General features: G+C 44.2%; 1 pseudogene; it reads left to right on the forward strand.

Moving 5' to 3' along the window:
* The window catches only part of LOC105059430 (uncharacterized), a 28,896-nt pseudogene extending 13,741 nt beyond the window's left edge, over positions 1-15,155 (forward strand).
* The last annotated feature ends 419 nt before the right edge of the window (positions 15,156-15,574 follow it).

A 15,574-nucleotide genomic window follows, 5' to 3' on the forward strand; every position in this document is an offset into this window, starting at 1 on the left:
GCCCTTTCACGTAACAAACCAAGCCTGTGCGCAACAAACCTTGGCTTGGCTCATTTCTTTTGCGGTCATAATTGTTAATTTCCATAGAGCCACATCTTCCTATGACACAAGTGATCCTTTTCAACGAGAATCTGTTCCCACATTATGGAGATGAGAACGGGACTTCAACTTTGGGATGTATGTCAAGATGGCGATGGTCAGTGATGAGCCTTTGATAAGACCTTATAGATGTCTCGAAAAGTTGGTTCTGCTCCTTGAGCAATTTTTGTTTGGCCTTCGACCAATGTATTATCGTACTTTGATGTTTTGCATTTGAAGTAGGTTATATTGGGCTTATATGGATTTATTAGTTCATGTTGGGGTAAACCCATCGACCCCGACTTTGATTTCCATGACTCCGACTCGGCAATAGCCGACCGACCGAACGTATGACTCTGACTGATCGACTACGATCCGAATATAACCGACTGACCGAACGCACAATTTCGACGGAGCATCGGTCGAACTGACGATTCTGACTCTTCATCAATCGATCGAACAAATATCATCGATTTATAATTGGTGATCGATGATACAGCAGAATCATCAACTGATGGTCGTGCCTACTATCGACATACAATCGGTTAATCTGCTCAATATACCATAACCATCACGAATGGTTATCGGTCGTACATCACGGCGTCATAATTAGAAAATTAATGATCCATTACGTGATTATGGTCTGATGATTTAGCACCATAAAATACGAGACCATGTCCGACGGTTACAAGAACCTCGTCTATAAAAGGGGATAAGAAAAACAGGACTGGAAAGTTACTTCTGGTCAAAATTTTGCTACTCTGAATATTGACATCTACTGTTCACCAACTTTCTTCTTTAACTTAAGCATCGGAGGGTCTCCGTCGGACACAAATTCGGTCAGTGCGGATATTGTCTTGTAGGTGTTCGTTTCTGACGACAGACGATGGGGAGTTGGCTGCAGCAGATTGACGCATCAAAAAGGAGAGAAGAGAGACAATATTCACCATGGCAAAAATTAGAGCCCAACATTTGACTGCAACCGAATCAGCGAGATACTCTTTCCATCGGGAAGAGGTTCCTCCCCCTCCTCCAGTAGCAAAGTCTAGTTCCTCATGTCTTGTGGTTACCATTGGCGTCCAGATCACTGCACTCATGCAGCAGATGACTGTTCTTACGGAGGCGGTTAGAAGCCTCTAACAGCAACAAACTCAGCCACCACAGCCATCGGCGGAGCAACCGGTGGCGCAGTTGGTGCCATCCAGGCACAGCCACCGTCATCCACGGTGATCACAGTCTCCTTCACTAGAGCGACCATCTCGGCTCTCTCATCGAGACGAACAGCGGCAGTGCAGTATTCTCGATGTGTCACTCACCATTCACGGCGTCCCTCTCCTTCTCAATTAGATCGAGCAAGAAAGGAAAAGCGACCGTGAACACCGTCTTCTTCCCCCTCTAACTCATCGAGAGGTTCTATCTCCGGAGTTTTCCAACGGTGACTTGATGATTATGAACGTAAATTTCAAGAGATCAATCGTCAACTTGTTCAGCTTCAAGTGGAAGGTCGGAAGTCCTCTAACGACTACGACTTTCACATCGTCCAGTCGCTTTCTCGGCACATCCTGGACCATCCGATCCCATCTCGGTTCAAGATGCCTCAGATGGAGCCATATGATGGATCCACCGATCCGATCGACCATCTTGAGAGCTACAAGGCTCTCATAACGATTAAAGGGGCCACCGATGCCTTCTTATGCATCGGCTTCCCAGCAACTCTTCAGAAAGCTGTTCGAGCTCGATACTCCGGACTTCAGTCGGAAAGCATATATTCTTTTGGACAGCTAGAATATTCTTTCGTGGTTTATTTCAGCATCAGTCGAAGGCCGTCGCGAACTTCTGATAGTCTCTTCTCGATTAAATAAGGAGATACTGAAAGACTTCGAAATTTTGTCGCTTGCTTTAATGTGGCCACGCTTAAGGTCAAAGATTTCAATGAAAACATGGCCATCTCGATCATGAAAAGAGGTCTGAGGGGATCTCGATTCACATATTCACTGGATAAAACTCTACCTCGGACTAATGCTAAACTTCTGGAGCACGCATACAAATATATGCGCGTAGATGAAGGAGCTTCTGACCGCCACCAGACAGAAGGCAAATGTCAGAAGAAGAAGAAACAAAAGAAGGAAGGAGCTTCGGCCGAATCAAGTCGGCCACCATCCAATAAGCGGGCTTCACCCTGACGACGGAGTCCAAGATCGAGTTACGACAGGTATGACTCCTATACTCCTCTTTCCGCTCCTCGTGTGCAGATCCTTATGAAAATCGAAGGAGCGGAATATCTATGATACCCTCCACCGATGAAGGCATTGCCGAGGAATCGCGATCGGAAGAAGTATTGTCGGTTCCATCGTGATCACGATCACGATACCGAACAATGCATTCAGCTCAGGGATGATATAGAAGTCCTGATTCGAAGAGGCTACCTCGAAAAATATTGGAGAGATCCACCGACTCAATATCCTACTGATCGACGACCTCAACTACAAATTGAGGAGACTGTAAATAGTCAACCGACTACAGGGGTGATCAACATGATCTCCGGATGATTGGATAGGGAGGCAACTTCCAAAGATGAGTTGGCAAAGCAACGATGATTCGACAATGTAATAATTTTTTTGGAAGAAGATGTTCGAAGAATTCAGACTCCCCATGATGATGTTGTTGTATTAGCAACAATAGCAAACTATGATGTAAAAAGAATCCTTGTAGATAATGAAAGCTCGATTGATATTTTATTTTATTTGACTTTCTCCCAAATACGACTGCCGAATGACCGACTCAGAAAAGTCTCAACATCATTGGTCAGCTTCACAGGAGATGCTGTCACAGTGGAAGGAGAAATCTCTCTCTTTAATCACTGGGATCGAGTCACAACAGAGCACTGTTTTCATAACGTTTACGATAGTTCGGGTACCTTCGGCTTATAACGCCACACTCGGACTACCCGGGCTTAATGCTCCGAGAGCAGTGATTTCGACATACCATCTGTTAGTCTGATTTTCAACAAGACATGGAGTCGGAGAAATGCGTGGAGATTAACAACTCGCTCGACGTTGCTTCTTTGTCTCCATTCAAAATAACAAACTTGAAGACTTTTTGCCTATTAACAAATTGGACCAAAGAGAAAATCAGAAGAGGGGTGAATCAGCTGAACAACTGATTTTCATCCCGTTAAAAGAAGAAAATTATGAGAAAATGGTTCGAATTGGATTACAATTGCCCGACTCAGAGCGACAACAACTAATAAAATTGCTCAGGACTAATGCCGATATTTTTGCTTGGTCGGCCACCGGCATATCTAAAATTTCTTTAGAAATAATAATTCACCGACTTAACATCAATCCAAATATTAAGCCGGTGAGACAGAAGAAACAACTTTTTGCTCCTAAAAGATAAAATGTCATTGATGAAGAAGTCGACAAACTCCTTGCAGCAGGCTTCATCAGAGAAGCTACATATCCCGACTGGCTTGTCAATATGGTAGTGGTGAGAAAAGTTAATGGGAAGTGGAGGATCTACATCGACTATACTGATCTGAATGTAGCCTATCCGAAGGATAGCTTTCCATTGTAAAAAATTTACCAATTAGTTGATGCAACTTCCGACCATTGATTTCTGAGTTTTATGGATGCCTTTACCGGATATAACCAAATCCGTATGGTACCAGAAGATGAGGAGCACACAGCTTTTGTGACCAACAAAGGCATATACTGCTACAAAGTAATGCCTTTCAGTCTGAAAAATATCGGTGCTACCTATCAACGGCTTGTCAACAAGATCTTTAAGATGCAGATCAGGCAGAACGTGGAAGTATATGTGGACGACATGCTGGTGAAGAGTTTTCAAACTTCAGATCATGTTCGAGATCTGGAGGAAGTTTTCAGCACACTCCGACGGCATTAGATGAAATTAAACCCGATCAAATGTGTATTTGGAGTAACCTCCAAAAAATTCTTCGAATTTCTTGTTTCATAATGAGGGATCGAAGCTAATCCCGAAAAGATCAAAGCCATCATCGATATAAAGCATTCAAGTTCAAAGAAAGAGATACAGCAACTCAATAGAAGGATTGCCGCACTCAGTCGATTTATTTCTAGATCGATCGAGAGATGCTTGCCATTCTTCAAAACTGTGCAGCAGACGAAGGATTTCTTATAGTCGGATGAATGCCGACAATGCTTTGAAGACTTGAAACAATACTTGGCTTCTCCACCTTTGCTCACAAAATCAAGGATCGGAGAGACATTGTATCTTTACTTGGCAACTTCAGCAGAAGTAGTTAGTTCGGTGCTCGTCCAGGTAGATGAGAATCGAATTCATCGACCAATCTACTATACCAGCAAAGTACTTCACAATGTCGAAGTTCGATACTCAAGGACAGAGAAAATGATCTACGCCCTAATTATATCAGCATAACAACTTCGTTCGTACTTTCAAGCCTATCAAATTGTAGTTTTGACAGATCAGCCGCTGAAGGCGATCTTACATCAAACGGACACGTCAGGTCAGATGGTAAAGTGAGCAGTAAAGCTTGGTGAATTCGATATTCAATATCGCCCACGACCGTCTATGAAGGTACAAGTCCTAGTTGATTTTATCACCGAATGTACCATATCCGACAATAAGCTAGAAGACACAGATGACAACACAATAAAGGAGGATACGACTCCTGATCCCGACCTAGGGTCGACCTGGGTGCTGCACATTGACGGAGCATCTAATGCACAGGATAGTGGAGCCGATTTTATACTCATAAATTTTGAAGGGGTAGTCACCAAATACGTTCTTCGGTTCAATTTTAAAGCCTCAAATAATCAAGCCGAATATGAAGCAGTTTTGACCGGCTTGAAGATAGCCAAAGAGCTTGAGATCGACAGTTTGAAGGTCTTCACCGACTCATAACTGATTGCTAGACAGGTCAAGGGTGAATTTGAAGTCCAAGATCCTACTATGATGAAGTACTTTCAAAAGATGAAAGATATTACGGCGAGCTTGAAATATTTCGAGATCTTTCACATCTCCAGAATCGAGAATGCTCGGTTCGATATACTTTCACGACTGGCTACTACTTTCAACTCACTGGGTCGAACATTTGTCGAATGTCTCGAGTAGCCGAGCATTGACAAAGTCGAGGAGGTATTGCAGTTTACTATCGAACCGAGTTGGATGGATCTGATCGTCCAATACCTGACTGATGGGATCCTTCTTGTGGATTCTTTAGAGGCTAAACAACTCCGATGGACAGCCTCTCAATATGTCATGATAAATGGTTATCTATACAAAAGGTCTTTCTCTCTCTCCTTGCGAAGTGTTTGGGACCTACAGATTCCCACTATGCACTTAGAGAAGTGCATGAAGGGATTTATGGAAATCACTTGAGAGGCAAGTCTTTAGCTTCTAAAGTCCTGTGACAAGGATATTATTGGCCCACTATAAAAAAAGATGCAGCTGAACTCGTCCGAAGATGTGAACCATGTCAAAAGTATGCGAATATACAACATCAATCAGCTAGTCAGCTGACATCGATTGTAGCACCATGGCCCTTCGTACAATGGGGGATTGATATATTTGATCCTTTTTTTCTGACATCTGGTCAGAGAAAATTTATAGTGATCGCCATTGACTAATTTACCAAATGGATAGAAGTCGAACTTCTGGTGCAAATCACTGAAAGCAAGATGGAAGACTTCATTCAGAAGTTCATCATTTACAGATTCGGTTTGTCATACACCATCATCACCGATAATGGTCGATAATTTAACAACCAAAATTTCAGAGAATTTTGCGTGAAGTTCCATATTATGCACAAACTCACTTTTGATGGCCATCTGCAATCAAATGATGAAGTGGAAGTAACCAATCGGACAATCCTGCACGGGCTGAAAATCTAACTGAATGAAGCCAAAGGCCTCTGGGTGGAAGAGCTATATCCGGTCTTATGAGCGTATCGAACAACTCCCCGCATACCGACAGAAGAATCTCCATTCAATTTAGCTTATGGAAGAGAAGCAATGATATCGCTCGAGATCGGATTGCCATCAACAAGAGTCGAACAATATTATGAACCGAACAACTCTGAATGTCGGAGAGTCAATTTAGATCTCTTTCTAGAACTTCGACAGCAAGCTCAAATTTGAATGGCTGCATATCGGCAAAAAATAGTTCGGTATTATAATGCAAGAGTCAAATCGAAGATCTTCCGATTAGGAGATTTGGTCTTAAGAAAAATAGAAGTATCAAAGCCTTTGGATCAAAGAAAACTATCTCCGAACTGGGAAGGACCTTATAGAATATCCGAGACTCTTAGATCGGACGTATATCGATTGGAAACTCTCGAAAGATCGGCGATTCTTCGAACGTGGAATGTCGATAATTTGAAGATGTATTATCAATAAAATCGTCGATATGTACATTATTTGAAATACAATCATAATTTCAGAATCACAAGTCTTTGACAAGTTTTATCAACTACCGACTGAATGTCGGCTTTCATTCCCAAAGTCGAGTTGTTTTCTGTACTTAGACACAAAGAATCAACTACTTTAGTGACAACTGTATCTCGGTTCTTCCACAATAACTGACATCAACTACAGACTTTACTATAAAAATCGAACTACCGACTATACTTTAGTTCTCAATGTCGGCTTTCCATTGCAAAAGCTGACTATAGTCGAAAGACTAATATGCCGACTTAGTCTTAACTAAGCAGAACAGAAAATGCCAAAGCGATCAAGATCGGATTGGAATTATACTGACTAGGTTACGACCAGTCGAAAGATATTCGGCTTGCCATCGATTATCAGATAATGTGACGTACAAGCCTGATCAAACATCGGACACGGGATATTCGACCTACAATTGTTATCCTAATTTTGTTAAGTACATCAAAATAATTATGCGACTAACGGATATTCTACAAATCCTATCGAATGATCAGACAACCGATTAATGTTCGTTGATTATTCTACATCACAGACATTGCGAGCATTATCAACAAGCAAAATAAGAGATAAAATTTGGAAGAAGATGCTTTCATTCATCATCAAAAAGAATTACAAAATTAGACCGAAGTCTGACTACAAGTGTCAGATTATAAAAAGAGAAAGCAAAATATACCGACTAAGCTTCATCATCGTTCCTTTGCTCGGGTGTAGTATCTCCAACTTGAACGATTTCGGGCTCAGTCGGTGCTTCTTCTTGAATCAGAGCAGCTTCTTCTTCAGTAACTCCATCTTCCGATCTTGGAGGGACGATGCTGCTCAAATCGAGGTTCGGATATAATTTTTCAACCGCATCTCGGTCGTCTTCATACCTGACACAATACGAAGTGAAGCCATTTTCGAAGATCTCTTCTCTGTATTCTTCTGAACCTCAGAAATCCTCAACTGCCCGACCTAGTGCTTCTCTTGCCGACTCTGCTTCCTCCTTCGCCAAATCAGCATCGGCTCGAGCAGAGGACAATTCTTCTTCGTTCAGTGCCAATCTTTCCAAGCTGATCCGATGACGTCTACATTCGGCTTCAAACTTTTCAATGCATCCGTCTCACTCTCATCGAAGTCGGTGGATAGAATGCTTCTTGCTCTTGACCTGTGATTTAAGAGACGAAATGGCCCCGCAAGCCGATGCAAATTCGGCCCTTGAGGATGCCAAGTCATCAGTGAGTTGGGAAACCTCTTCCTAAAGTTTGGCTTCCCACTCCGCTGCCGACTTGAGTTGTTCAAGTGCAGCCACTTTCTCAGCATCGGCAGCTACCACCTTATTCTTCCACGTGCTGCGGATGTCGGTGAACTTCGTGTAGCCGACCTCCAGATCAGACATATCGTGGATCAACTGCAGACAAAGGATAAGTTGGGTTATAAAAAAAAAAAGAAAAGAAGAAAGTTTATCAAAGAGACTTACCCCGATAATGGTCGGATAAAAAGATGAAAATATTTCGACCACCGATCGTTTTCTCCGACGCTCCTGATTGATCGGAAGGAGAGTCGCCTGGCACAGTCGCTTGGCCAGTACAGAATTAGCCAAAGCTAATTCATCGACGGATACTTGGAGGTTGAAGTGCACCACGTGACCTTCTGATACTGCGTCATACGCCGACGCCACCGAAGCTTCCCCCGATCTGTTGTCGGCGGCCCCACGTTTAAAAGCGAGGGGAAGCTCGAGCTTGACTACGCCCCGACTGAAGGAGTAACTGGCGCAGCCGTGGATTGTTCGAGCTCTCTTGCCTCAGTCCGAACCTCCTCAGGTGGCGGGACTACCGATGTTGTTTCGATAGCCCCTCTTGCTGTCCTTTCCTCAGACGGTGCAGCAGGGAGCATTGTTAGAGCCGACAATGTCAGAACAGGTTCAGGAACCAATACCGATAGGGCATCATGTTCCACTATCGGTGCAGCACCGACTGAAGCTGATGCCTGATGTTTCTTCGACGGTCATGAAGGCCTGACTTCAGATACTGCCCTCTTCTTGGCAGCATGCTGATGAATGTCGGTACTTGACACCCGCATCCTCTGCTACATGGCTGTAAGTATAATGGAGATAAGTACAATTCAGCAAGTAAAAAAAAAATCAAAAATAACTGACCAGCTATACTATATCTAGACGAGGAACCGAACTAAGACCGACGTCATAAAGGGGCTGTTCAGTTACAAGCTTTTTCTGCTTCGGCACCGAGATGTCCTTCAGCTAGTGAAAGTCTTTCTGATTGTCGACCTTTACCCGACTGTTGTCGTTGGGGCCGGTATGAGGATCGCCCCAACGAGAAGGAAAATCTCAAGGAAGCGAAGAAGAAGCAAAAAAAATTGGTTCTTCCATCCATGAATGGATGATGGAAGATCAGGGATAAAGAAAAGATCTTTTCGAAAGTTGAAGAACCACCACCCTCGGACCTTCGAATGAGATCGGAAGATAAAGAAGGCTCGAAAAAGAGAAGAACAGGGTATGGTCGGCAACATCTGACACAGCAAAGCAAAGCTAACTATCAGCCGGACCGAGTTCGGTGCCAGCTGAGCCGAGCAAAGTCCGTAATAATCCAAAATATTTTGAATAAATTTTGAAATCGAAAATCGAAGACCCATCTGAAGATCTTCGACGTAGAAGGCTATCTGGCTCGAAGGTGGGTTATTCACCCGACCATCGGCTCCAGGGACGAAAAGTTGAAACTGCTCCGGGATACAAAATTGCTCTCGGAGCTATTCGACATTCGGTCTCAAAAGTGAAGAGGACTCCACATCTGGACTCGACTAGGACTCATCAGTCGAATTCTTCGATCGATCTTCCTGAGAAGGAGAAGCCCTAGCCATGAGAATTACTCTGAAGAAGACAGAAGACTTTAGAAGAAAGAAGAAAGGACTCGAAAGAAAGGCAAAGTTGACCTAAAGGTGGGATTGATAATCTTGGGCATTAGGACAACAACGCGGCAGAGTTCCAGCACCACCAAAAATAATGAGAAGTAAAAATTTGGCTGAGAGTGATCCTATATATAAGATCCCTCAACGGTCGAGATGAGAGCGATCAAATCGAAGATCCATCAGATGACGACATGTGGCAAAATCTGGACCGACCATTAGTCGGATGATTCGATGCACCTGTTCCAGATTGAACCACGTCATCCCTATTCGCATGAACAATTTCGACCCAATAACATCCAGACACGTGGAACAGATCTACTTGTCAGAATCATATCATTTGATGCCGAATCGACTTTCCGAAATGATGTCTGACACTGACAACTGATACCGAATCGTCCGGTCAGTGTAACTGACAACTGTATCTGTCAATACGACAAAATAGTCGATAACCCATATCTCGAAGGAAATGACTTCAAAATCGAGGCTCGATGTGATAGAACTCTCTTCGTCTAATGTGATAAACCACGTGATAATTTATACGTTGGATCACTTTAGACTTGAGAGTGGAGGGCAACTGTTGGGGTAAACCCACCGACCCCGACTTTGATCTCCATGACTCTGACTCGACAATAGTCGACTGATCGAACGTATGACTCCGACTCGAATATAGCTGACTGATCGAACGCACAACTTCGACGGAACATCGGCCGAACTGACGATTCCGACTCTTCATCAACCGATTGAATAAATATCACTGACTTATGACTGATGATCGATGATACAGCAGAATCATCAATGGACGGTCGTGCCTACTACCGACATACAGTCGGCTAATCTGCTCAATATGCCATAACCATCACGAACGGTTACTGACCGCACATCACGGTGCCATAATTGAGAAATTAATGACCCACTACATGATTATGGCCCGATAATTTAGCGCCATAAAACACAGGACCACGTCCGACGGTTACAAGAACCTCGTCTATAAAAGGGGGTAAGAAAAACAGAGCTGGTAAGTCACTTCTGGTCAGAACTCTGCTACTCTGAATATTGACATCTACTGTTTACCAACTTTTCTCTCTAACTTAAGTATCGGAAGATCCCCATCGGATACAAATTTGATCGTGCGGACGTTGTCTTGTAAGTGTTCATTCCCGATGACAGACGACGGGGAGTTGCTGCAACAGTTCATATTAAGGCTTGTTACTAACTTCTTTATTCTTTTATTTTGAAGGTTTGATATCCGGTGGAAAATGGCGAAAAGAATATATCTTGTGCGGTTAAAAATTCCAATGTCTTGAACATGTACTTGTTTTGATGGTTATACAGTTTCAGTTCTACTGATTTATAACAAATGTTATATGGTCTACGAACGAAAGAAAAAGGAAATTGTATATGTATACATTGTAAGTTGTACGGTGGTTGCATTTTGTTTTTAAATTTAATATCTTTGTACATTCTATATGTGCTAAAAAATTCTATTATTATGTCATTGCGAGGTTCCTTCTTCTAATTTATAATCATAGACCTTTAAGAGGTGGTCATATTTGTAAGAACCCATGGCATCGCTCAACACGCTGTGCAACTCAATTAGCTGCTCTGCTCTGATATCATGTTGAAACCCTTAATCTTATATGTGAACTTGAGCAGACTTGCGATAGATCCGGTCTCTCTGAAGGCAGCAAACACCAGCACCAATCCTTAGGTGCTATAATGGGGCGCTTCCCTCCTTTCAGTCCTAGGGCGTCTAGGGCTTGAGAGAGATGCCCCCCACTTTAGGGTTTCTTCAAGAAACCTGGGGTGGCAACCCTAGAGAGAGAGAGAGGAGATTGAGGGAGAAAAGATTTTATATTCTATATCTTGTGTAAAATCCTAATACAACCTATGTATATATATATATACATGAAAGCTCCCCTGACTAATCCATACATGAAAGCATTCATCGAGTCCATGCACACTTATGTCTTACATTCTCTCATCCTTTGGACTTAATTCCAGTCCAAATCCTTGGTTAGCCCCTTTATGACCTATCAAATTAGTCTTTAAGAACTCTATGATCAAATCCAACTCTGGATCCAAACAGAAAATCCATGCAGCTCTGCTCGTGATAATGAGTTGGCTCACTTGCGACTGAGTCGACTAAAATTCGTATTGAATCGACTCACCTGTGTACCATGCTATAGTTTTTCAAGACATTCTTTTTTGTTTGCCTGAGACATAATCGATCCAGATTGAGATTGGGTCGACACACTTGCGACTTAGTCGATCCAGTCTCAGTCTGAGCTGACTAATACCCTGAATCTGCTTGTTTCTCTACAGCTTCAGTCCTGGTTCTAGTTTCTTGCTCTACCTTGTGTCTCCAGGTCTCTAGAGCACCAACTAAGCCCTTTGAAGTCATGAACATCCGGACCTCGAGCCCATGGAGAGCTATGCATCACCTTCATCCTAAGATCACTCCTGTTCTAGCCCTAGGACCACACCTATCCTAATCTCTCGGAGCCAACATTCTAACTCCTCTTGTGGCTTTCCAAGCCTTGAGAGCATTACACAAACTCCTACAATCTCCACCTTGGTACATCCAAGTCTTGATACATCTAGCAATATCCTCCTGTACAATCCTGCTGTTGTTGCATGCTCTGACAACCCCCTTTGCAAACCTTGCCACTATCATCCTTCTTCAGCTTTTGAGTGCTCCCTTGGAGGCCTTTGGGATGACCACCTCTACTGTTGAAGACCCTTGGCTTGCTCCTCGGCATCATCCTGAAAATTGTAGACTCCCTTTTGTTAGGCAGCTGCATCATTTACCCTAGACTTTTTTGGAGAAACTGTAGTATTTCTATACCAACACTCATTATATACTCTGACATGGTCTCCTCAGAACAATACCTCTCCACGTGCACATTCCGCTCCATCTGAAACTGTGCAACATCGGCGCTGGTGCTGAGATATCGGTCCTCCCCTTGCACCCCTCTGCTTTGAACTCATGCCAAATCTCTCTCCACCTATGAAGCCATCTCTGTCCGATACTCCACCTAAACCTGAAGTCTACCTGATGTCATAGAAATATCCAAGGCCAACCACCCAATGCTACACTGTTGGGCCTGCCGCTGCACCTTAATCACTGTCGCTGTCCCTTCGGACCCTCCGCACTCCGCGGACCCCTCTGAAATCGTCTCGAATACATCGCACTCTACGAGCTCCTATGAAATCCAAGAGCTCATCCAACTTTTCACCTTTAGTGAATGAACTTTAGGAGATTCCATCCTAGCACTTTATCTTCTTTTGCCCCTGCACCAAACATTGCTTCAGCTTTGCCCGGAGTAATTGTAGCTCAAATCCTGTCTTGGGCTCAAACCCACCAATCTCAACCCGAGGCTCACCACAACCTTCTCATAGATATCTAGATTCTCTCTTGCTGCAAACAATCAGTCTGACAATGTCTCTCCAAAGTCATAGCTTTTCAGTACCCGCACATCCCGCATAGAACCATGTTGTGCATCACTGCTGCTGGTGCTAGAAATTGGCTCCATCTCTACACCTCTAGACTCGAACCTGTGCCAAACTATCCTCCATCTATGGAGACACCTATGACCAGTGCTCTACTTAAATCACGGCTCCTCCTAATGCCCTTGTAGAAAAATCTAATCCAAGATCAACCGTCCAATCCTGTCCTGTTGGATCTTCTGCTAAACCTCCACCATCACTGCTGCCATTTCAGACCTTTCGCACACTGCGGGTACCTACGAAACCACTAAAGGACCTCCTTCTCTTGAACCAACTGCGACACTTCGTGGATCAACCATCTCCATCCCTCTAAGGCTTCACAAAATTTCTGCTCTGGTCGAACCACTGAAGGCTGCAGTCGCTTCTTCAACTTTTCATCTATTGTTATCTCTTGGGTGAACTCTCCTCATCCATCAAACTGCCCCCACACTGCCCTTCTCCCCAGAGATCCCTATCGTCTAACGCCATATACTTTGATCTTTCCTCCAAGATCGCCCCCAACCAAAATTGGATCAACAAATCATGCACCTAAACCTTCCACCCTAGGAAACATCCCTTCTCTTCAATCCTCTCAGCCTCCACCTTCAACCCCTGCTCCCGATTGGCCAAACCACAGCAACAAAAAAGGAAGGTTGATCTGAGACATACCATAAAATAGATGTGCAGATTTTTTTGATTTCACCTTGTATGACTTCTCCTTCCTTTTCACGCTCCATCAGGCTCTGATACCAATTGTAAGGATCCATGGCATCGCTCAACCTGCTGCGCAACTCAATCTGCTGCTCTGCTTTAATACCATATTGAAATTTCTAATCTTATGCGTGAACCTAAGGAGACCTGCGATAGATCCGAACTCTCTGAAGGCATCAAACACCAGCACCAATCCTTAAGTACTATGATGGGGCGCCTCCCTCCTCCCAGCCCTAGGGCATCTAGGGCTTAAAGGAGGTGCCCCCGCTCTAGGGTTTCTTCAAGAAACCTGGGGTGGCAACCCTAGAGAGAGAGAAAGAGAAGATTGAGGGAGAAAAGATTTTGTATTCCACACCCTATGTAAAATCCTAATACTACATATGTATATATATACAGCCAATATGCCTGACAAAAAATTCTGACTAATCCATACATAAAAGTACTCATCGAGCTTATGTACACTCGTATCTCACATGCTCTCATCCATTGGACTTAAATCCAGTCTAAACCCTTGGTTAGCCCCCTTAAGACCTATCAAATCAGGTCTTAAGAACCCTATGATCAAATCCGACCCTAGATCCGAACAGAAAATTCGTGCAGTTCTGCCCGCGATACTGAGTCGGCTCAGTCTCAGACTGAGTCGGCTCACCTGCGACTGAGTCGACTCATCTGTGTATCGTGCTACAATTTTTCGAGATACCTTTTCTGTTTGTCTGAGACATAATCGACTTAGATTGGGACTGGATCGATCCATCTATGATTTAGTTGATCCAATCTCAGTCTGAGTCGACTAACACCTTGAATCTGCTTGTTCCTCCACAGCTTTAGCTCTGGCTCTGGTTCTTAGGTCTCTGGAGCACCAACCAAGTCCTTTAAAATCCTGAACGCACGAACCTCGAGTCCGTTGAGAGCTATGCACCGCCTCCATCCTAGGGCCACTCCTGTCCTAGCTTTAGGACCACACTTGTCCTAGTCTCTCGGAGCCAATACTCTGCCTCCTCCTATGGCCTCCCAAGATTTGCGAGCACCACATCAATTTTTACAATATTTATTGTTAAAATATATTATTTATCATAAAACTGTTGACAGAAGGATGATATTAAGCTGAAAATTTTAGACTTCAGCTGCATTTCTCTTTCTCAAGAAAAAGAGGAACCTAATCTTTTGATTTTCTAAATATTTAGTAACAGGGGACGCTACTGATGGAACCGTAATCGCTGCATATTCGCCAGCGAAGAAAGTACCAGTGCTTTTGACCGCTGATGGTGACCCACATGGTTGCAGTGGCTTAAAAGCTCCAAATTGGTTCATGGGTGATCTTCATATATTTTACTTCGTTCTCCCTTTTTATTTTTTCCTGATACCATGATCTTGGTACGTATTGTTGCGGCCAATCGCCTCGTCGTCCGATCGTCGGGAAGCGTGCACCTGCAAAAGAAAGTCCGCACTGACCGGAGGTGGCTCCGGCGGGGACCCTCCGACGGTCAAGTCAGAGAGGTGACTGGGCAACAGTGAAATGCAGACAGAGAGCTCTGAGAAAGAGGGAGAGAGAGAGAGAGGAGCGAGCCTGCGTATGTGGGAGAGGCGGGCGGATCGATCCTTTGCACTGTTGCCTTCCCCGGTATATATAGTGGAGCTAGGTATGGCGCCGTCATTAATGGCGCGGACAAGTGAGGAACTGTCAACTCACTGTGGGCTGTCAGAGCCGCCGTGAAAGCGTCATGTCGCCGTGCGGCCGTCTAATCACCAGGGTTGAGCCGGCTCTCGGCGGGACAATGCCCCTAGGTAACTGTGCCGCATGTCCGTGTCAGAGCTGACAACGTCTGGCGGCCGTACGGCGGTTGGAGGAGTCAGCCGACCCTAGGTCGGCAGCCAGCAGAGTGGCGTCGGGTTCCTCCGGTCGGTCGGCGAGCTTCATGTAAGTCGGGCCTCGGACCCCCGGGTTCAGTCGG

This window comes from Elaeis guineensis, chromosome 16 (genome assembly GCF_000442705.2).
Source record: "Elaeis guineensis isolate ETL-2024a chromosome 16, EG11, whole genome shotgun sequence".
NCBI lineage: Eukaryota > Viridiplantae > Streptophyta > Magnoliopsida > Arecales > Arecaceae > Elaeis > Elaeis guineensis.